At 45.5% G+C, this 20,436-nt stretch overlaps 1 protein-coding gene across 1 annotated transcript in view; it reads left to right on the plus strand.

Annotated features, from left to right (window-relative positions):
- LOC143927703 (monocarboxylate transporter 2-like) overlaps positions 1-20,436 on the plus strand; it is a 92,397-nt gene that overhangs the window by 58,710 nt on the left and 13,251 nt on the right. The window lies entirely within an intron of this gene.

Consider the following 20,436-nt stretch of genomic DNA (forward strand, 5'->3'; position numbering starts at 1 on the left):
CATTTATCGGCGTATAACACACACTTTTTTTCCCCTTTAAAATCAGGGGGAAATCGTGGGTGCATGTTATACGCCGATCCCCCTGCGATTGTGAGCCACCGAGATACATAGCCGAGTGTACTCCGCTCACAGTCATGCCCAGTCCCGCCCTATGATGGACATAACACACGGACTGGGCATGACTGTGAGCCGAGCCGAGTACACTCGGCTCCGCTCAGGACTATGAGAGGACCCGAGAGCAGGACTCTGTATCTCAGTGGCGCCATTTTTAAACTGCAAGACTGCAATGACAAGGCTGCAAATGATTATTGGGATATCTGCCCCATGGAACAGACACGTCCACGGCTCTTCGGTATTCCTATGTTAGTAATATCTTTTATATATTGTAAGATCTCCTTCCAGTATATCTTAATCTTGGGGCATCCCCCCCATATATGGGCCATAGTTCCCACCTCTCCACAGCCTCACCAACAATCTGACGTTTGCCCTATTTGATATTTCCCTATTTTATCTGGGTTTCTGTACCACCTAGTTAAAGATTTATAGTTATTTTCAACCATTTTAATATCTCCTGATGAACCATGTACAATTTTCAAAAATGTTCTTACTTCCTGGTTCTTTCCTTCCTGTCCCCAATTCTCTCTCCCATTTTTTTTTTATAAATGTCAGGATTTCCAACCCCCCAGCCCTCCTACACATCTTAAACAATCGAAGTGGTGTATAATATATCCTATGAAATATACCGTATTTATCGGCGTATAACACGCAATTTTTTCCCCTTAAAATCAGGGGAAAATCGGGGGTGCGTGTTATATGCTGATCCTCTGCGATTTTTGGGCTCTGGGCGGCTTTCTGCTGCTTTCGGCTCTTCTCGCAGCTTTCAGCGCCTTCGGCCCTTCTCGGCAGCTTTCGGCCCTTCTCGGCGGTGAGAAGGGCGAGAGCAGCCTAAAGCCGCCGAGATACACAGGACATTAAAAATAAATGCTGACATCACTGAGGGGACAACGATGCACAAGACTGCAATGATGGACAGGCTGCATGACGGACAGGCTGCATGACGGACAGGCTGCATGACGGACAGGCTGCAATGACGGACAGGCTGCAATGACGGACAGGCTGCAATGAAGGACAGGCTGCAATGAAGGACAGGCTGCAATGAAGGACAGGCTGCAATGAAGGACAGGCTGCATGACGGACAGGCTGCATTGACAAGGCTGCAATGACGGACAAGCTGCATGACGGACAGGCTGCATGACGGACAGGCTGCATGACGGACAGGCTGCAATGACGGACAGGCTGCAATGACGGACAGGCTGCAATGACGGACAGGCTGCAATGACGGACAGGCTGCAATGAAGGACAGGCTGCAATGAAGGACAGGCTGCAATGAAGGACAGGCTGCAATGAAGGACAGGCTGCATGACGGACAGGCTGCATTGACAAGGCTGCAATGACGGACAAGCTGCATGACGGACAGGCTGCATGACGGACAGGCTGCAATGACGGTCAAGCTGCATGACGGACAGGCTGCATGACGGACTGGCTGCAATGACGGACAGGCTGCAATAAAAAGGCTGCAAATGACACTGACAAGGCTTCAGATGGACACTGATAAGGCTGCATTGATGGGCATTTAAATGTAAGTTTTTTTTTTCCTTACATTTCCCACCTAATAGTTTTTTTCCTTAAAATTCCCTCCTAAACTTGGGGTGCGTGTTATACGCCGGCGCGTGTTATACGCCAATAAATATGGTACGTATTTGAATAAGCCTATCCCTTGCAGAAATAGTGGTGTTAAATCACTTACCGACCGGCTCCTGTATATATACTTCGGCAGTTTGAAGATGGACATCTCGGTAATGGCAGCAGCTGTTGCCACAACCGAGGTATCCATCTTTAGAGCCAGCGGTCCTATTTGCCATAATGGGGGTCTCTGTGGCGGATTCGCCGTGAGATCGCCATTACCGGCGGTGGGAGAGATGCCACCTCCCTCCCGCCACTCTCCCGCACCCTCTGCCACTTACCGGAGACCTCAGCAGTGGCGGAGGCAATCGGGACCTGTCCATGGCTGTGTATGGAGACAAGTGAGGGGAAGATGGCCCCCACCCCTCTCCATACTATAGCAGGACAGAAGCGATGTCAAAACATCACTTCCTCCCATACGTCTTAAAGGCACATTTTTCTCTTGTCATTTTTTTAAATGACATTTTTTTTTATTGCATTTAAGTCCAAATATGAGATCTGAGGTCTTTTTGACCCCAGATCTCATAGTTAAAGCGGAGGTCCACCCTAAAGTGGAGCTTCCGCTCATTGGAACCCTCCCCCCCTCCGGCGCCACAATTGGCACCTTTCAGCTGGGCGGGTAAGTGTCATTATTTTAAAAGTCAGCAGCTGCAGTATTTGTAGCTGCTGGCTTTTAAAAAAAAAACGGTGGACTCCCGCTTTAAGAGGACCTGTCATGCTTTTTTTCTATTACAAGGGATGTTTCCGTTCCTTGTAAGATGGAATAAAAGTGACCCAATTTTTTAGTTTTTTTTTTTAAAAACAGTGAAAAAATAAATAAAATCAAGTAAAATAAATAAGAAAAAAAAATGTTTTAAAGCATCCCAGCCCGCCGAGCTCACGCGCAGAATCGAACGCATACGTGAGTAGCGCCCGCATATGAAAACGGTGGTCAAACCACACGTGCGATATCACCGTCATTGGTAGAATGAGAGCAATAATTCTAGCCCTAGAACTCCTCTGTAACTCAAAACATGCAAACTGTAGAATTTTTTAAACATCGCCTATGGAGATTTTTAAGAGTAAAAGTTTGACGCCATTCCACGAGCGAGCACAATTTTGAAGCGTGATATGTTGGATATCAATTTACTCAGCGTAACATTATCTTTAACAATATATAAACAATTGGGCTAACTTTACTGTTGTCTTATTTTTTTTTCATTCAAAAAAATGTATTTTTTCTTGTAAGACCGCTGCGCAAATACGGTGTGAGAAAAAGTATTGCAATGGCCATCATTTTATTCTCTAGGGTGTTCGAAAAAAAAAGTATAATGTTTGGGGGTTCTAAGTAATTTCTAGCAAAAAAAATTGTTTTTAACTTGTACACATGAGTCTGAAAAAGAGGCCTGGTCTTTAAATGGTTTAACGTATTTATTGGCGTATAACACTCACTTTTTCACCATAAAAATTGGGTGCAATTAGCGCGTGTGTGTTATACGCCAATACTACAATTTTAGCTCCCTCGGAGGGGACAGGGAGGGGGGAGGGACGAGCGCCGTCAGATTACATACAGTGAAAATCTCCTGTTTACTTGGCGACCTCTGTAATAGGAAGTCCCGCCTTCTGGGCCACCATTGGACCACTGTTTTGTCTATCATAGGAGGTTCTCATTGCATGCACTCTGTCGGCGCTCGTCCCAACCCCCTCCCTGTCCCCTCTGGGCTGCAGATGGACATCGATCAGACTGCATTGATGGCAATGGTGAGGCTGCATTGACGGCACTTGTGAGGCTGCAGATGGGCATTGATCTGGCTGCATTGATGGCACTTGTTAGGCTGCAGATGGGCACTGACCTTTATTTTGCTTCAAAGTTCCTCATTTACAATGTACGTTTTTTTCCTGAAACTTCCCTTTTAAAATGAATGTGCGTGTTATACGCCGATAAATACGGGTATGTAGGATCTCATCCCAATTTTGCATCCAAAAGATCCGGAATATCCTCCAACCAGCTAGACCTTACTTTACTCAGATATATGGGTTTGTGCCACACAGCCAATTTTAAAACAGAAACAAGGAAAAAAATTCTGGTAGCAGTGTCAAGTCAATAGACAACTTGCACCTGTCCCAGGAGGCAGCTTAGCTATGCACACGTGATTCTGTGACCAACTAGGTAACCTACCTATTCCTACATCATTTCAGTGTTTTACTTTAAATTTTGTACTACCTGTACTTCTCCTTGATCTTGTAACACATTTAACAGCCCGTGCAGCATAATTCAGTTTTAATAAGAGGCCAATTCCATCAAGGCAGAAATTAAAAAGGATTTATAAAGTGTGAAATCTGTAATGAGCTTGGCCAATGATACGTGACATGTTTTTCTTATGAATAATTATCTGGTAAAGTCAGGGTGGCCAAACTAAAGAAAGACGAAAGATAGGTTCAGTGATTAAAAAGGCATTCTATGTCTAAATAGCATGTCCTTATTACTACCTGGAAGGATCCTCTATATGGAGTGACTGGTCCACTTAGCTCAGGCTTGGTGATTGTGGCTAGTTATGAATCCAATATAATTATACACCTCAATAAACAAGATAAGTACTATTACATTTAATTCTAATGCATATGCTCTTGAGCATGTCAGAACACAATTCTGTAGCCCATTAACACGGAGCTCAGTGGGATCAACTGACGGTTTATGAAAGGTAAAAGGTTAATACTCCCAAGGAATTCATCTGATCATTACAACCACTCTGCCTGCCAATTGTGCATGGAATGAATGGTCTGACCTTTTGCACTGTCAAATAAACTTATTTCATTGGGTTTGATTGGGCACCAAAGGCCACGCCAGATGCAGAAAACAACTGCCGGCTGTTGATTAGCAAAGTATCTGACCCCGCGGCATAGAAGATCAACAAATAAATTAAGCTGTTATTGAATATTAACGTGTACTTGGCATTCATACACAATAGATTCAACTATTTCATTAGCAGAGCCAAAATTTAGCAACAAGTGACCTGATGGCAGCCAATGATCAACAGAAGAGCTAGTCGATTGGGAATATATGTATTGGCAGTAAAGTATGGCTTTGTAGCAAAAAATAAATAAATGAAGATGCCGACAATAACCCATTTGCACTGGCTGGAGAAGGCGCTATAAACAGGGCCGTCTTTAAGGCAAGGCAAAAGGGACAGCTGCCCTGGGCCCTGTCATTGTTGTGGGGTCCAAAGCAGCTGCCTCATACTTGCCAACTACCCCAGTTTAAATTCCCTTGTCCCTTGAGGTTTTAGTCCTGTGCTGTGTCCCGATATCTCAGTGTGAAGTGCTGCTAATTATGCTGCCCAGCTCTGCCCTATTGTTGGTTACAGATGGCTCACCTGCAGACCCTGTGTTTACATGTAAATAACCGTCATTCATATGTAAATAGCGGCAGCATTTTTATGTAAATAACCGAGGCCGGTGGCATTGATATGTAAATAGAAGGGCCATTCATATGTATATCATGCCCCTCTGCAGGTACGGAGATGATGTGCTGTAATCTCTAGCAACCAATCAGTGAGCAGTATTACTGTACAGCAATCTCTAGCAAAAAGTCAACAAGCAGAAATCATGTGCTGTGACCTCTAGCAACCAGTCAGTAAGTGGTAATGATATGCTGTAGCCTCTGGCAACACACCACAATCGCTGCCTGAACCGATACAGTAAACTGATTTTAAGTCTAGCTGATATTTATTTTATGTATCAGAGCAGGTGGAAAGTGAAATTGCATGGGGGGGGGGCCCGAGAAAATTTTTGCACAGGGTCCAATCAATATTAAAGTCAGCCCTGGCGATAAATGGGCCATGACGGGGATCCCAATCTTGCACCGTGATTTGCTGCCTACCAGCTCCTAATTGGAAGTAGTTGGCAGCTTGTTCACCATTCTAAGGATGATGATAGAGCGCCCCACTGAACTAGACAGCAACATATATTTTTTTTGCAGTGACTAGACTTTAAAGCCGCATACACACAGTCGGATTTTCCAACGGGAAATGTTCGATGTGAGCTTGTTGTCGGAAAGTCCGTCTGTGTGTATGCGCCATCGAACATTTGCTGTCAGAATTTCCACACACAAATGTTTGAGAGCAGGTTCTCAAATTTTCCGACTTGTTTTCGGAAAGTCCGATCGTGTGTACACAAGTCCGTCGCACAAAAGTTCACGCATGCTCGGAATCAAGCAGAAGGAGTCGCATTGGCTATTGAACTTCCTTTTTCTCGGCTTGTCGTATGTCTTGTACATCACCATGTTCCCACGTTCCGAATTTTTGGCCAACATTTGTGTGACCGTGTTTATCCAAGACAAGTTTGAGCCAACATCCTTTGGAAAAAAAATCTGATTGTGTGTACGGGGCATAAGACCCACCCTATCCATAATGCTCTCATAAAGGGGTTAAAGTGGACCTAGCATCAGATTTGCTTTTCATGTTAAAGTGTTACTAAACCCAGGACCCTGTATTCACTATATCTGGCCTCCCACAGTACACAGAACATGGAAATGCATCTATTTTAGTAAATATAAAAGGCCAAATACCTTTTCTCATCAGCAGTATATAGAAGTCTTGTGACTTCTATCGGTGTCCAGCTGAGCACTGGTTAAAGCTTTTTGGAGGAGTTTTTTCATTCTCCTCTGGTTGACCTATAAGGCGGCAGGACCCCTGACCCTCTGTCTGCACAGTGCTGATTGGTCCTGTGCTGATCACATGCACACCCCCCCCCCAACAAAACATTATCTAGCAATACACACCAAACTGAGCATGTGCAGAATGCCCCCAAGGCTCTGTACTATCAGGAGATAAATTTGGGACAGTAAAAGAGGTGGAGAATCAGAGAAGACAGGATCAAACAGCCTTTTTATACAATGCAGAGGATTAACTTCTTTGGTTCCACACTGAGTATAACAAGCATGCTGTACTGCATATACACACTGATTTTACTGTTGTGGGTTTAGTAACACTTTAAGTGAATCCATGCTGAGTGATGTGTAAGTGTAACATCCTGCCTGCACCCGAGCCCCAGGCCAAAAGCTACCCCCCAGATCGCGGAGCTTCCCCAAAGCCCCTGACAGCCTAACACTCCATCTCCAGCTTCCACCCAAACAACTCCTCCCCAGCTAGGCTGACCCTAGGCATTTAAGGAGGCCTGCCGCCTGCCAATTCAAGTTGGGGATTGGTTAGGGCTCTTTAAAACACTCCAAGCAGCTCCACCTCCCCTCTCCACCTCCATTTCCCGAAAATTTTAGAAGGCTCCAGAAACAAGTGTGTGGTCCGGGTGATGCTGCCTGTGAGTCACCAGCTCTGCTCTGAGTCACTCCCAACCCAGATCAAAACACACTTAGGCTTGGCTACCAGCTAAGCCTGGAAATTTACCTACTCTCACAAAACTCTAGCCATTCTACTTCTAGCACACTAGAGGGTGCTACATAGGCTTTCCTTCTTCTATTTTTCATCTGGTTATCCAACCAGTAAGTCTGCTGTTCTTCAAATGAACAAGCTCTCCAGCAGAATGTATCAGTTACAGAGATGAGACAAACCATTTAACTATAGCAGGATTGCTGACAATGACCAGCTTTTATTTATTTATGTAAAACCTTTATCCCAAAAGGAAAAAACTTTTGCTGTAAGACCCCTTTCACATTGAGGCGCATTACAGGTGCTACAGCTCTAAAAATAGCGCCTGCATAGCTCCTGTAAAGTGCCACTCCTGTCTCTCCAGTGTGAAAGCTCGAGTGCTTTCACACTGGAGTGATGCGCTTGCAGGACATTAAAAAAACTCCTGCAAGCAGCATCTTTGGAGCGGTGAAGGAGCGGGGTATACACCGCTTCTGCACATTAAAATCAATGGGCAGCTCTACTATACTGCTGGCATAGCGCTGTTGCAGCAGTCCAGTGTAGCGATCATAGCACCCAACTGTCCCTGATTTCGAGGGACTGTCCCTGATTTGGAGCAATGTCCCTCTATCCCTCTTTCCTCCTCATTTGTCCCTCATTTTGGTCTGATCTATATAATTGTATATAAAATGCACTTTTTATCTATCAAAAAGCATTTCCCAGTGCTAAACCTTTCATCTGATTTCTTAATTGCCGCATTTGTAAATTCCAAAAGCCAATATAAAGGAATAGTAGTGGTAAAAAAAAAGCACTTGTGGGTTTAACCAATCTTGTTTTTTTGCACATTTCTCCTTTAAAGGGGCGTGGCAAGGGGTGTGTCCTATGCCTGCATACTTTTGCTGATAGGTGTCCCTCATTCTCATCTCAAAAAGTTGGGAGGTATGGTGGTGATCTGAACATAATTGTAGTTCATCGAGAACCATGAGTCTGTCTGTTGCGGTTGCAGGAAGGACTTGTACTTTTTCTGTGAATGGATGACGCAGCTCTGCAAGTGGAAACGCACAGAGATGCACCAAATCCAAAAATATACAGAATGCAGCAGGGAGAAGAGCGGAGGTGGCTTGAGAGTGGGGGGTGTAGGAATGGCACGATGTTCCATGTTACACCCTAAAAATAACTGTAATATGGAACTTGGTATGAAAAGTGGAATTAGCAAAGCAATGCAATATTGAACGCTATCTGTTGTCCTAATCCCTTTTAATTTCAAAGTTCATTGAATCTAAATTAAAAATACTCTGCAAATTATCGTAATTGTAGACCAACCAAATAACATTTACAGTAGAAGAAAAATGTTGTGTATGTTTCTTTTGTATGTTTATTTTAGACATAACATGAAATGTCTATTTCTGAACCTTGAACCTAGTCAAGGTAATACTGTGACGGCTCACTTGACTTTCCATGACATTTGGCTTTGAAAGTAAGTTTGACTTCTGTAAAAGTTTTACCACTATAACTTGGGAAACTCCCGACTTTGCAGCTGATGAAAGGAAAAATGCAGGCTCATTACATGCGTGTTTTTGGGTGTTTAGTGGATGAATGTTATGTGTAAGATTAGTCATGCTTGACTCCGGTCTCTGGAACATCAACAAGGCAGCTAAAGCTGGCCATAGATGACTCAAAAAATAAACAAATTCCCACATTCGCACAAGTGAGGTGGATGGAGGAATCCTTCCCGTTGGGATATTGTATTCTGTCAGAATATACTGATCAGTGGCTGCAGCCACTGATCAAAAATAGTTTTTTCCAACATTTCAGTTTGACAGAAGTTGATCTAATGCCCCATACACACAACCGGACTTTCCAACAACAAAACTGTGGAATTTTGTTCGAAGGTTGTTGGCTCCAACTTGTCTTGCATACACACGGTCACACAAATGTTGGCCAACAATTACGAACGCTAGACGTACTACGTGGTTTTTCAGCTCTTTAGCGCCACCCTTTGGGCTCCTTCTGCTAATTTCATGTTAGTAGAAGTTTGGTGAGTGTTTATTCGCACTTTTCCTTTTGCGTTTTTCATTTAGCGCTATTATTATTATTATTCTTGATATCACTTAAAAAAAAGCCTTTGAAAATTTGTTTGCAATAACTCAGTATCACCAGCAAAGCAGCTTCATTATTATCCCATTAAAGAAGAAGAGAATTGTGCGCTGCATTTGGAGATTTCCTAATTTGCCACGTCACGAATGCTAATGCTCCATTACGAACGCTAGTTTACAAGACAGGCCGCTTTTGCTTCTGAGCATGCGTGAACTTTTGTGTGACGGACTTGTGTACACACAATCGGAAAGTCCGACAACAAAGTTTTGTTGGCGGAAAATTTGAGAACCTGCTAGCCAATTTGTTGGCGGAAAGTCAGACAACAAATGTTCGATGGAGCATAAACGCGGTCGGAACTTTCCGCCAACAAGCTCACATCCAATATTTCCCGTCGTAAAGTCTGACTGTGTGTACGCGGCATAAGGATCAACTTCTGTCAAACAAGGACAGCCACACATGGATCAAAATTTGCACCATCCCTGCTGGGTTGACAGAATTTTGTTCCATCCATGGGCAGCTTTACACTGACAATTGAAAGCCAACCTGTTCTTTACAAACAAAGGCAAACCAACAGGTTCACTTTAAGGCCACAAGTGAATGATGCCTGAAGAAGGAGCATGCATGCTCCGAATGCACACACTACCCCAGCTGACATCTACCTTACACCCGGAAGTGACGTCGGCCGCTTCTCTCTGCATGTACTCATGGACTAGGAAGTGCTGGAAGCCACCAGCACAGCCGAGACCATCTGTGACCCAACTGATACCTCCACACGCCCTCCCTTCAGATGAACCCCATACAATGTCGCCACCACGTTGACCTTCTCCTATTTACACTGTGAGTGTGCATATATATTTGTTTTTGCCATTAAAATACTTGACATACTGCACTCAGATGGCGCTGCTCTCTTTCCTTGGCGTCACTTTAAGACCTTATGCCATGGACATTTACATGCTGAAACGTTTTCTAGTGTAAAACTTCCAGTGTTCAGGGAGCCACAGGCGCCACATACTGCCTCCCATACAAGTGAGTGGCTGCCCGTTGCCCTACTGTCAGGAATCTAATACAGCTACTGCTCATTCTTGGGGGTAATGCTAATTCTCACACAGCTAATTCTCATTCCCATGCAGCTAATGCTCATGCGCAGGTACCAGCACACATATGAGCTGGGGCTAGCATTCAGCATGCACTGACACGTAGGCACATTTATGTGTGCCAGGTAGCATCACACACATCCATGCGTGTTGGCACCAAGCTACATATTTAAAGGAGATCCTGGTGTGTGATAATCACTGGATGTTCTTCAGCTTTCCTGTGAACAGTCTTCCTTCCTGCTTTTGCTTCTGTTGCTGACCTGCTCTGTGGATTCTGTACCGACCCCGTCTTGCCTCTGACTATTCTCTGCCTGCTTCCCTGGTACTGCCCTCAGCCTGCTACTGGACCTTCCTCTGCCTGCTTCCCTGGTACTGCCCTCAGCCTGCTACTGGACCTTCCTCTGCCTGCTTCCCTGGTACTGCCCTCAGTGTGCTACTGGACCTTCCTCCGCCTGCTTCCCTGGTACTACCCTCATTGTGCTACTGGACCTTCCTCTGCCGGCTTCCCTGGTACTACGCTCAGTGTGCTACTGGGCCTTCCTCTGCTGGCTTCCCTGGTACTACGCTCAGTGTGTTACTGGACCTTCCTCTGCCTGCTTCCCTGGTACTACCCTCAGTATTCTACTGGACCTTCCTCTGCCTGCTTCCCTGGTACTACCCTCAGTATTCTACTGGACCTTCTTCTGCCTGCTTCCCTGGTACTACCCTCAGTGTGCTACTGGACCTTCCTCCGCCTGCTTCCCTGGTACTACCCTCAGTGTGCTACTGGACCTTCCTCTGCCTGCTTCCCTGGTACTAACCTGAGTGTGCTACTGGACCTTCCTCTTCCTGCTTCTTGTCCACGCTGTTGCCTCACCATATATGGCCCTAGCTCACCTTGACTACCTCTTTATTTGTGGCAATCACCTGCTACGAAGCTTCTGACACCTGTGCTTCTTTGAGCCTTGTACCTCTGTCACCACTTTCAGGGTTGCCTGGATGAGAGCCAAAAGAAGAAGCCCTCTCGTGGACTAGACTTCTAAACCATATTTCCCTAAAAGTAAAATTGGAACTCCGGGGGAAATACTCCATACCTGCACGTGCAGGTAAATGTAGAACACAATTATAAGTATAAGGCCACGGGCAGCCATTCACGTGTATGTGTGTGTGTGTGTGTGGGGGGGGGGGGGTTCTGTACGCTGCACCTACACACTGTGAAAAGTCTGCTGAATCTGGCTGCAATAAATATTATACATTTATATTAATATAAAATTAGGCTTTCTTTTATTTGAAATTCACTTGCAGTGGATTGAATTAGCACTTCACTGATTGGTTTTACTTGTCGCCTACCGCCTAACTACAAGGTCATGATGTATATTGCGAATTTCACATGTCTGATTGCTAATATCGGCAAATCTAAGAAGTGAATCACATTGTAAGGGATTTTATAATCCAATATGAAAGCATTGCATGTGAGAGATAGAAGCAAATGAAATATAGAAATGGAATGACGCCTGCTGGGATCAATAATGTGGCTTTTTTTTCTGGTGTGCTCTTAGTAATTGTTAGCTAAGTGTGTGACCCGAGCAGACTGAGCAATGGCTTATCTGACGCACATGATATGGAGAAGCTGCCTTGGCTTTTATAATGTAATAGGCTGTAATTCTGGCCATAGACAGACACAGGGACAAGAAAGAGACCCTATTATCTGTATTCAAAATTTCATCAGTTCATTACATTGTGTAGCACCACAATGTAATGAGAGAGGAGATGTCATAGTCCGAGGATTTGAAATTCGTGGTTTATAAATAGCTAAATAAACTGTACTGTAAAGAAACCCAGCCTCGCATTAAAGTAAATCCTCATCGAGTTTAAAGTGATACTAAAGTCTCGTTTTTTTACAATAAAAATAACAAACATGTTATACTTACCTGCTCTGTTGCAGTGGATTTGCACAGAGCAGCCTAGATCCTCCTCTTCTCTGGTCTTTCTTCTGTGCTCCTGGCCCCTTCCTCCTGTTGAGTGCCCCCACAGCAAGGAGCTTGCTATGGGGGCACCCAAGCCAAGTCACAGCTCCCTGTGTCCATTCAGACACTGAGCTGCGGTCTGGCCCACCCCCTCCCTCTCCTGATTGACTGACTGACTGACTTTAATTGACAGCAGGCGGAGCCAATGGCATCACTGACATGTCTCAGCCAATCAGGAGGGAGAGTCTCGGACAGCCGAGACACTTGTGGATCTCGTTGGATAGAGATGGACCTCAGGTAAGTATTAGGGGGGCTGAGGCACACAGAAGTTAACAGTGTCTATCTTTTACAAAATTTTCTACGCACATATCATTTTCTATTTATCTTGAGCTTTTAGAAAGCTTGCTACATGTGGCAGTCTCTCCCCTTAAATGCCTCTGGGTGTGCTGAAATACTCACACTGTCTTCCTTGTTCCCGCTCCCTCACAGGCAAGAGTTCATGTCAAACTACTCTGCTGAATGGATCCCCCTGAGCCAGCCGGAGCCCAGCCTGGAGCTTGGGTCTCCCCTCCCCTCCTCTCCAAGGCCACCAACAGTCTCCTCAGTACTCCATCTTCCACCTGACTCCTCTGCTAGCATGACTCATCCATATTTAAGGGCTGACTCATCCACTGCCTGAGGATTGGCCAAGTTCCCCTAAGTATGCAGATCAACCCTCCTGGCCTCCGCCCACTAACTTTTAGAAATGTTTCCAAATTTCCAGAACCAGGGGGAGGCATCAGAGACCTGCCTGTATGAGCCATGCAGCCTGACCTGCAGTAAAGCCTTGACCCAGACTCATTTTACCACAAGCCAAATACATTTTGCCTGTACTTGAACACTAGCACCCTAGAGGGTGCTACATATTTATTTTTGGAATCAGGAAGCGTGTCTTTAGTGACAACAGTTAAAAACTTTTGCTTTATATTTTTCAGTGCCTCTCATTCCAGAATTTACTGTCTGTCAAAATACCTGTATACATCTATTTGAGAATGATCTGTCCCATGTCTATGAGAATTCTGTTTGTTCTTCCTGTTCTATGATATGACACACTGATCAGAATGGAGCATGCTAGACCGTGTGCTTAACCTGGTAGTCCTCAAAGCTTTATTTTTATATTCTACAGGACTATTCGGGATTTCTTCTTTATTGTGCTCTGCACTTTCCATTTTTTGCTTGTTATGGAGAATGTGTGATTGCATTGTTTAAGTGAAATGGTTTCACACAGTTGTTTCCAGGCGCAGTACAGTCCATAATCCAAATGATATACAATACTAGTATAACACCACAGAAATTGTCCTCTGAATTTTTTATCCTTTTCTCTGAGAAATATTCTTCGCTCATTATTTAGAGCGGTTTCACCTTGGTATGGAAATCCCCTCGCTATATATTTTTAAATTGTGCTTTATTTATTGGAGATGCTGAATGGGCCTTTTTCTCTCCGTGTCGGTGTATTTGGGCAGCTCTGGTACAAATTGCCGAACAGGGAATGGAGAAGTCATTTATTCTGGGAGTAATGATGCTCGGCTCCTATCAGCAAAGCACGTAAGAACGATTTGAAAAACCAAAGAACTGAATTGATTTCTTCTGCCTTAACCCTGCAAATATTTCTGACTGTCTCAATCATTCATGGTCTGACTTTTTTTTTTTTAAGTTTTATTTATAAGGTTGGTCTAAAACTGCTCAGTACATCCTTCATAGATTCATTGGCATCAACTGATACTCAGGCGAGGATTAGGCAACATAGAGCTACCATAGACTGCAATGATGATGATGCTGCTTGAGGTTGGAACCAGTCCATGGGGTAAGATTTTCCAGCTTGTTGGAAGATCTTTGTGTGAGAAGGATAATTCTTTCCCCTTGTTACTGAGAAGAGAAAAGGAGGCATAACCCTTTCACTGCCAGAGCCATTTTTGTGCTTTTTGCACACTTTAAAAAAAAAAAATTTAAGCCCGAAGACTGTATGTATAAAAAAAGAAAAAAAAAATTATATATTTTCTGAAAACAGACACCCTAGAGAATAAAATAGTGATAGTTCCAATTTTTTATGTTACACGATATTACTGCAAAGGTCTAGGAAATTAACATTTTTTGTAAAAAATGCATTAAAGTTAATATCATGCCGCGTACACACGATCAAACAATCGGGTGGAAAAGTCTGGCAAACTCAAGTCCGCCGGACAATCCCCCGGTGTGTAGCCTCCGGCGGAATTTTTTTACCCGAAAGTACAGCGGACTTAGATAGTAGTTTTGCACTCCAATCTTCCCGCCGGACTTGCATTTCGGTGGACAATCCGGCCGTGCGTATGCCAGTCTGCTGTACTTTCGAAATGAAAGGACTTTTCCCGCCCGGAGAAAAGTCTGCTCATTTTAAGCACTTCTCCAGGTAGGCGGGGCCCGCGAAGGATGCGTCGCTAGCCCCGCCACCTGGTATGGACTTAAAGGAGAACCCCAACGCCGAAAAAAATCGCGTGGGGGTCCCCCCAGGTCCACATTAGACCCTTGTCCGAGCACGCTACCTGGCCGGCCAGGAAAGGGGGGGACGAGCGAGCGCCCCTCCCCCTCCTGAGCTGTACCAGGCCGCGTGCCCTCAACATGGGGGGTGCCTTGGGGAAGGGGGGCCACACGGCCCCCCCACCCCAAAGCACCTTGTCCCCATGTTGATGAGGACAAGGGCCTCTTCCCGACAACCCTGGCCGTTGGTTGTCATGGTCTGCGGACGGGGGGCTTATTGGAATCCGGGAGCCCCCTTTAATAAGGGGGCCCCCGGATACCGGCCCCCCACCCTATGTGAATGAGTATGGGGTACAATGTACCCCTACCCATTCACCTGTAAAAAAAACACAACACGCAAGATAAAATAGTTTATTGCACTGCTCCGGGGGTCTTCCGTCTTCGGGGGTCTTCTCGCTGGACTCCTCCTCTATCTTCTTCTAGCTCATTTACTAGCGGAGGAGCCCCGGCTTTCTTCCTCACCGCCGCCCTCTTCTTCCGACTTCGGGGGTCTTGTCCCCCTCTTCGGTTCTTCTGCCGGGCCACCGTGCCTTCTTATAGCTCTTTTACAGGTGGTGGCGCGGTCTTCTGTCGCCGCTGTCGTCGCCGTCTTCTGTTCTTCTGTTCTTCTCTTCAGATGTTGCCTTGTCGCATCCTCCGCTCACAATGGCTCCAACGCGACGCGCGGCGACTTATATAGGGACATCACCGGATGATGTCCCCGCTTATTATGATGTCACAGTCCCAGCATCCTCTGAGGATGGATGCTGGGACTGTGACATCATAATAGGCGGGGACATCATCCGGTGATGTCCCTATATAAGTCGCCGCGCGCCCGGTCCCCGTCATTGTGAGCGGAGGGAGCGACGAGGCAACATCTGAAGAGAAGAACAGAAGGCGGCGACGATAGCGGCAACAGAAGAACCGGAGAGGGGGACAAGACCCCCGAAGTTGGAAGAAGAGGGCAGCAGCGAGGAAGAAAGCCGGGGCTTCTCTGCTAGTAAAAGAGCTAGAAGAAGATAGCGGAGGAGTCCGGCGAGAAGACCCCCGAAGACGGAAGACCCCCGGAGCTGTGCAATAAACTATTTTATCTTGTGTGTTGTGTTTTTTTTTACTTTATTTTACAGGTGAATGGGTAGGGGTACATTGTACCCCATACTCATTCACATAGGGTGGGGGGCCGGATTTTTTGGGTTCCCCTTTAAGTCCATACCAGGTGGCGGGGCTAGCGACGCATCCTTCGCGGGCCCCGCCTACCTGGAGACGTGCTCAAAATGAGCGGACTTTTCTCCGGGCTGGAAAAGTCCGTTCATTTCGAAAGTACAGCGGACTGGCATACGCACGGCCGGATTGTCCACTGAAATGCAAGTCCGGCGGGAAGATTGGAGTGCAAAACTACTTTCTAAGTCTGCCGTACTTTCGGGTAAAAAAAGTACGCCGGAGGCTACACACGGGGGGATTGTCCGGCGGACTTGAGTTTGCCGGACTTTTCCACCCGATTGTTTGATCGTGTGTACGCGGCATATCTGACACCCAGAAGTCAGATTGCCAGATATATATGTAGCACTAACCCCCGAAGGAGCTGCTGGTTTTATTGGGCTTACCGTTACCTACTTGTTTGCTTCTCCGTCTTGGGGTTCCCATGGTAGATGACCCAAAGAATGTGGAAACTGACACTGAATCCTCTTTCGGGTATTTATTTAGAACAGAAACAAAGTCTTTCAATAAAGAGTATAGGTTTAGGAGTGAGTTCAGGTACTTGAATTGCAAAAATGGAAGTCATTAGAGAAAATCCAGAGAATAGAGACTGTTTCACAACTGGATTTAACAATCCCCGGGTAGATTTCTCTCATTAGGCCTAGCAGCCGGTGGGGTGCTCGACAAAGTCTCTGCCACAGACTTGTGAGATACACTTAAGCGTTACTGAGGGATGTGGACAAATATAAAGAACTGACATACGGTACCAGGTTCTCTCAGCCAATCCTGCGATACCGTATGAATGTTGATCAAGGTCGCGTCCTTCAACTAAGCCTCCAGGCCCCTTCTGAGAAACCAGCCTTGCGCACGGTCTTCTCCTGAATGAGTCCTCCCCTGGGGTTCTTCAGTTGCTGGGCCTCTCCCTTCAGATGAGATGGCAGCGGACCACCCTTGGATCAATAGGCCCCGAAATCCACTCAGGCCTGTCCCCTCAGTTGTGTCGCCTCGTGCCAGCCGGCACCGAGACTAGGATGCATGGTTCTGCACCCCAGGCAGGGAGGGCCATGGGGCTGGGTCAGGAGGACCACCAGAACCAAACAGACAGAAAGCAATCACAAAATAACCCTTGCCAACGTGGCATCGTTACCTTAAATACCACCCCCAGAATGCACATCAGGAAAACACTCCCACTGGGCTGGTTCCGAGAGAATAGTGGCATTCAATGCACCCAGCTAGACTGCGTTTCTACTCTTACCAGCGGTGACAGCGACACCTGCGGTCAAGGAGAACTCAGTGCAACCTAGCTGGACTGATATTGAAACCAGAAATTTGGAGAAATAGTCATGAAACCCAACTGTGGCTTCAGGCAAATTAACTTTTCAAAAACCATAGCGCCTGCTCGTCAGGAGCCAGCGCTACATATACACAGCCACAGTGAGTGTGTGTATAAAACCCTCGTCTGGCAGGTCCGTACGACGTACAGTACATGCCTGGCAGTGAACGGGTTTAATTGTTCGTAACTCTAACAATTTCTTTTTTTATGTGCTTCCTTTTGGTCTTTTACATATCTCATTGAAAGTGATTTATCATATCTGTTTGTTAATTGCAAAACATACCTGTTGATTCTGCAAGAATTCCAATAGGCTTGCATGTTCCTGTGTACTGTGCAGTTTCATCTTTGAAAAACTCCACCCCTACCCTCCACCTCCGTATATTTGTATTTTTTTAAAATCTCCTCTTACCTGCTTTTCTGAGTTATACTCAAACTACATACTCCTTCTTCCAGCAAATCCAGGGTTGTCCTTCTGCAATACACCCTTAAACACTAGGTACTGTGCCGCCACTGTCTCTTTTAGGTTCTTGCAGTCAGCATGCGCCGCATTGCATCGGGGGACAGCTGCAAGAATCCGGAAGAGACAATGGTACCCTCATGGCACACAGATACTGTAGAGTATCCTGAGGCCTCCTGTGATGCATGAGGTCAGTATCCCCATTGGCTGCAGGTAAGTTGGATGCCATTCTCACCTACATGAGGAATTGAGAAGTCCTGGGAGTTATCCCTCAAAAAAAGCTACTAGGTAAAAAATGAATGTCCAATTGTGTGTGGAGGTAGGAAGAAGGAGAAGCAGTGGGGTGGGGTAGGTGGCCATATTTAGGCCAATATATATTCTGCTACATATTTTTGGTAAAATAAATCCCAATAACCGTATATTGATTGGTTGGCACAAAAGCCTCTATAAACTATAGGATAGATTTATTTTATTGTTTTTAATAGTAATGGCGGCGATCATTGATTTTTAGCGGGACTGCGACATGGCGGCAGACATGTACCTTAAAACATTTTTAGGTTTAGTAACACTTTAACCACTTCAGCCTCGGAAGAGTTTAACCCCTTAATGACCAGAGCATTTTTTTTGCAATACGGCACTGCGTCGCTTTAACTGACAATTGCACAGTCGTGCGATGCTGTACCCAAACAAAATTGATGTCCTTTTTTTCCCCCAAAAATAGAGCTTTCTTTTGGTGGTATTTGATCACCTTTTTTTTTACTTTCTGCTATAATACATATATATAAAAAAAATGTTTTCATCAGTTTAGGCCGATATACATATTTTTGGTAAAACAAATCTCAATAGGCGTATATTGATTGGTTTGCGCAAAAGTAAATACAAACGTCTACAAACTACAGATCGATTTAGGTTTTTATTTTTTTATTGTTTTTACTGGTAATGGTGGTGATCTTCTATTTTTAGTGGGACTGCGTCATTGAGGTGGACAAATCTGACCCCAAATTACACTTTTTGGGGACACGCGCGTCCACTATACTGCTTTACGAGTTTGTACAGGAGAGCTCTTCTGCCAACGTATATCGGCGTGACCCAGTCGGCAAGTAGTTAAGGCTTTACAAGCCCTTTAAAGTGTGTTTAGTTACTGAAGGTGCAGAATTCAACGTACAAGATATTATGATGGGCCACAGAATTATTTCCACTTCAGCTCTAATGGCTATAACTCCTCTTGGTATTGTGACAGGTGCACTATAGTCCTCACATTTTTCAGTGCGTGGGCCATATGATATATCTTAAAATTCACAGGCTGAAAAAAAATCAGTTTTAATAAAGTGGTTCCAAAGGCTGAAGGTTTTTTTACCTTTTCTGTGCAGCAGCGCTCCAGTCCCCCCTAATACACACCTGAGTCACCTCTCGATCCAGAGATGTGCATGGGAGCCTTGGCGGTCCTGGGTCTCTCTCTCTCCTCATTGGCTGAAACACAGCAGCGGGAGCCATTGCCTCCCACTGCTGTCAATCATAGCCAGTGAGCCAATGAGGAGAGAGAGATGGTGGGGCTGAGGAGCGACTCTGTGTCTGAATGGACACTCAGAGTAGCGGCTCAGGAGCATGCCTGCTTGGGTGCCACCATTGCCAGCTGCTTGCTCTGGGGACCCCAGAGGCAGAGAATCGAGGCTGCTCTGTGTGAAGCCACTGCACAGAGCAGGTAAGTATAACATGTTTGTTATTTTTAAAAAAATCCTTAAATATCACTTGAAATAAAAAATAAATGAATGAATGATTATGCTTTACTCAGATCTTTTTTGGAATTTGCATGATATGATTCAGAACTGAGAAAGTACTTCAGTAAAACAAAACAAAGCCCCCACTTACATCAGGGTCCCCTATCAGAACCTCTCTTACATCCGGGCCCTCATTAGAGCCCCTCTTAAATCAAGGTCCCCTTCAGAGCCCCTCATACATCAGGATCCCCAGCAGAGCCCCCTTGCATCAGGGTTTTCATCAGAGCCCCTCTTACATCAAGGTCCCCTTTAGAGCCTCCCTTACATCAGGTTTTCCTCAGAGCCTCCCTTACATCAGGGTTCCCATCAGAGCCCTACTTACATCAGGGTGCCCTTCAGAGCGTCCCTTATATCAGGTCCCAATCAGAGCCCTTCTAACATCACAGTCCCCTTTAGAGTCTTCCTTACATCAGGGTTCTCATTAGCGCCCCCCTACATCCGGATGCCCATCAGAGCCTTTCTTATGTTAGGGTCTCCGTCAGCGCCTTCCTTACTTTTAGATCCCCATCAGAGCCCTCTTACTTCAGGGCCCATCTTGGGATCCCCCTTATGTTAGAGTCCCCTTTACATCATATTCCCTATCATATCACCATATCACGTAGCAGCAGGGCTGGAGCAAGTATAGACGAAGGAAGTTCCACCTTATGCCGCGTACACACGACCGGACTTTTCGACGGACTAGGTCCGACGGAACGAATCCGACGGACAATTTGATCGTGTGTGAGCTTCATCTGATCTTTGCTGTCTAAAAATCAGACGGACTTTAGATTTAAAACATGTTTCTAATCTTTCTGACCGACTCGAGTCCGGTCGAAAAATCCGTTCGCCTCTATGCGAGTCCGATGGATGAAAACTGTGCTTGTGTGTGTTCGTCGGAACTCCGCCGAAAGTCTGTCGGGAAGACCGCCGGACCTAGT

This window comes from Lithobates pipiens, unplaced genomic scaffold (genome assembly GCF_037356315.1).
Source record: "Lithobates pipiens isolate NorthernLeopardFrog02 unplaced genomic scaffold, aLitPip1_a1.2 Scaffold_23, whole genome shotgun sequence".
Classification (NCBI taxonomy): Eukaryota; Metazoa; Chordata; class Amphibia; order Anura; family Ranidae; genus Lithobates; species Lithobates pipiens.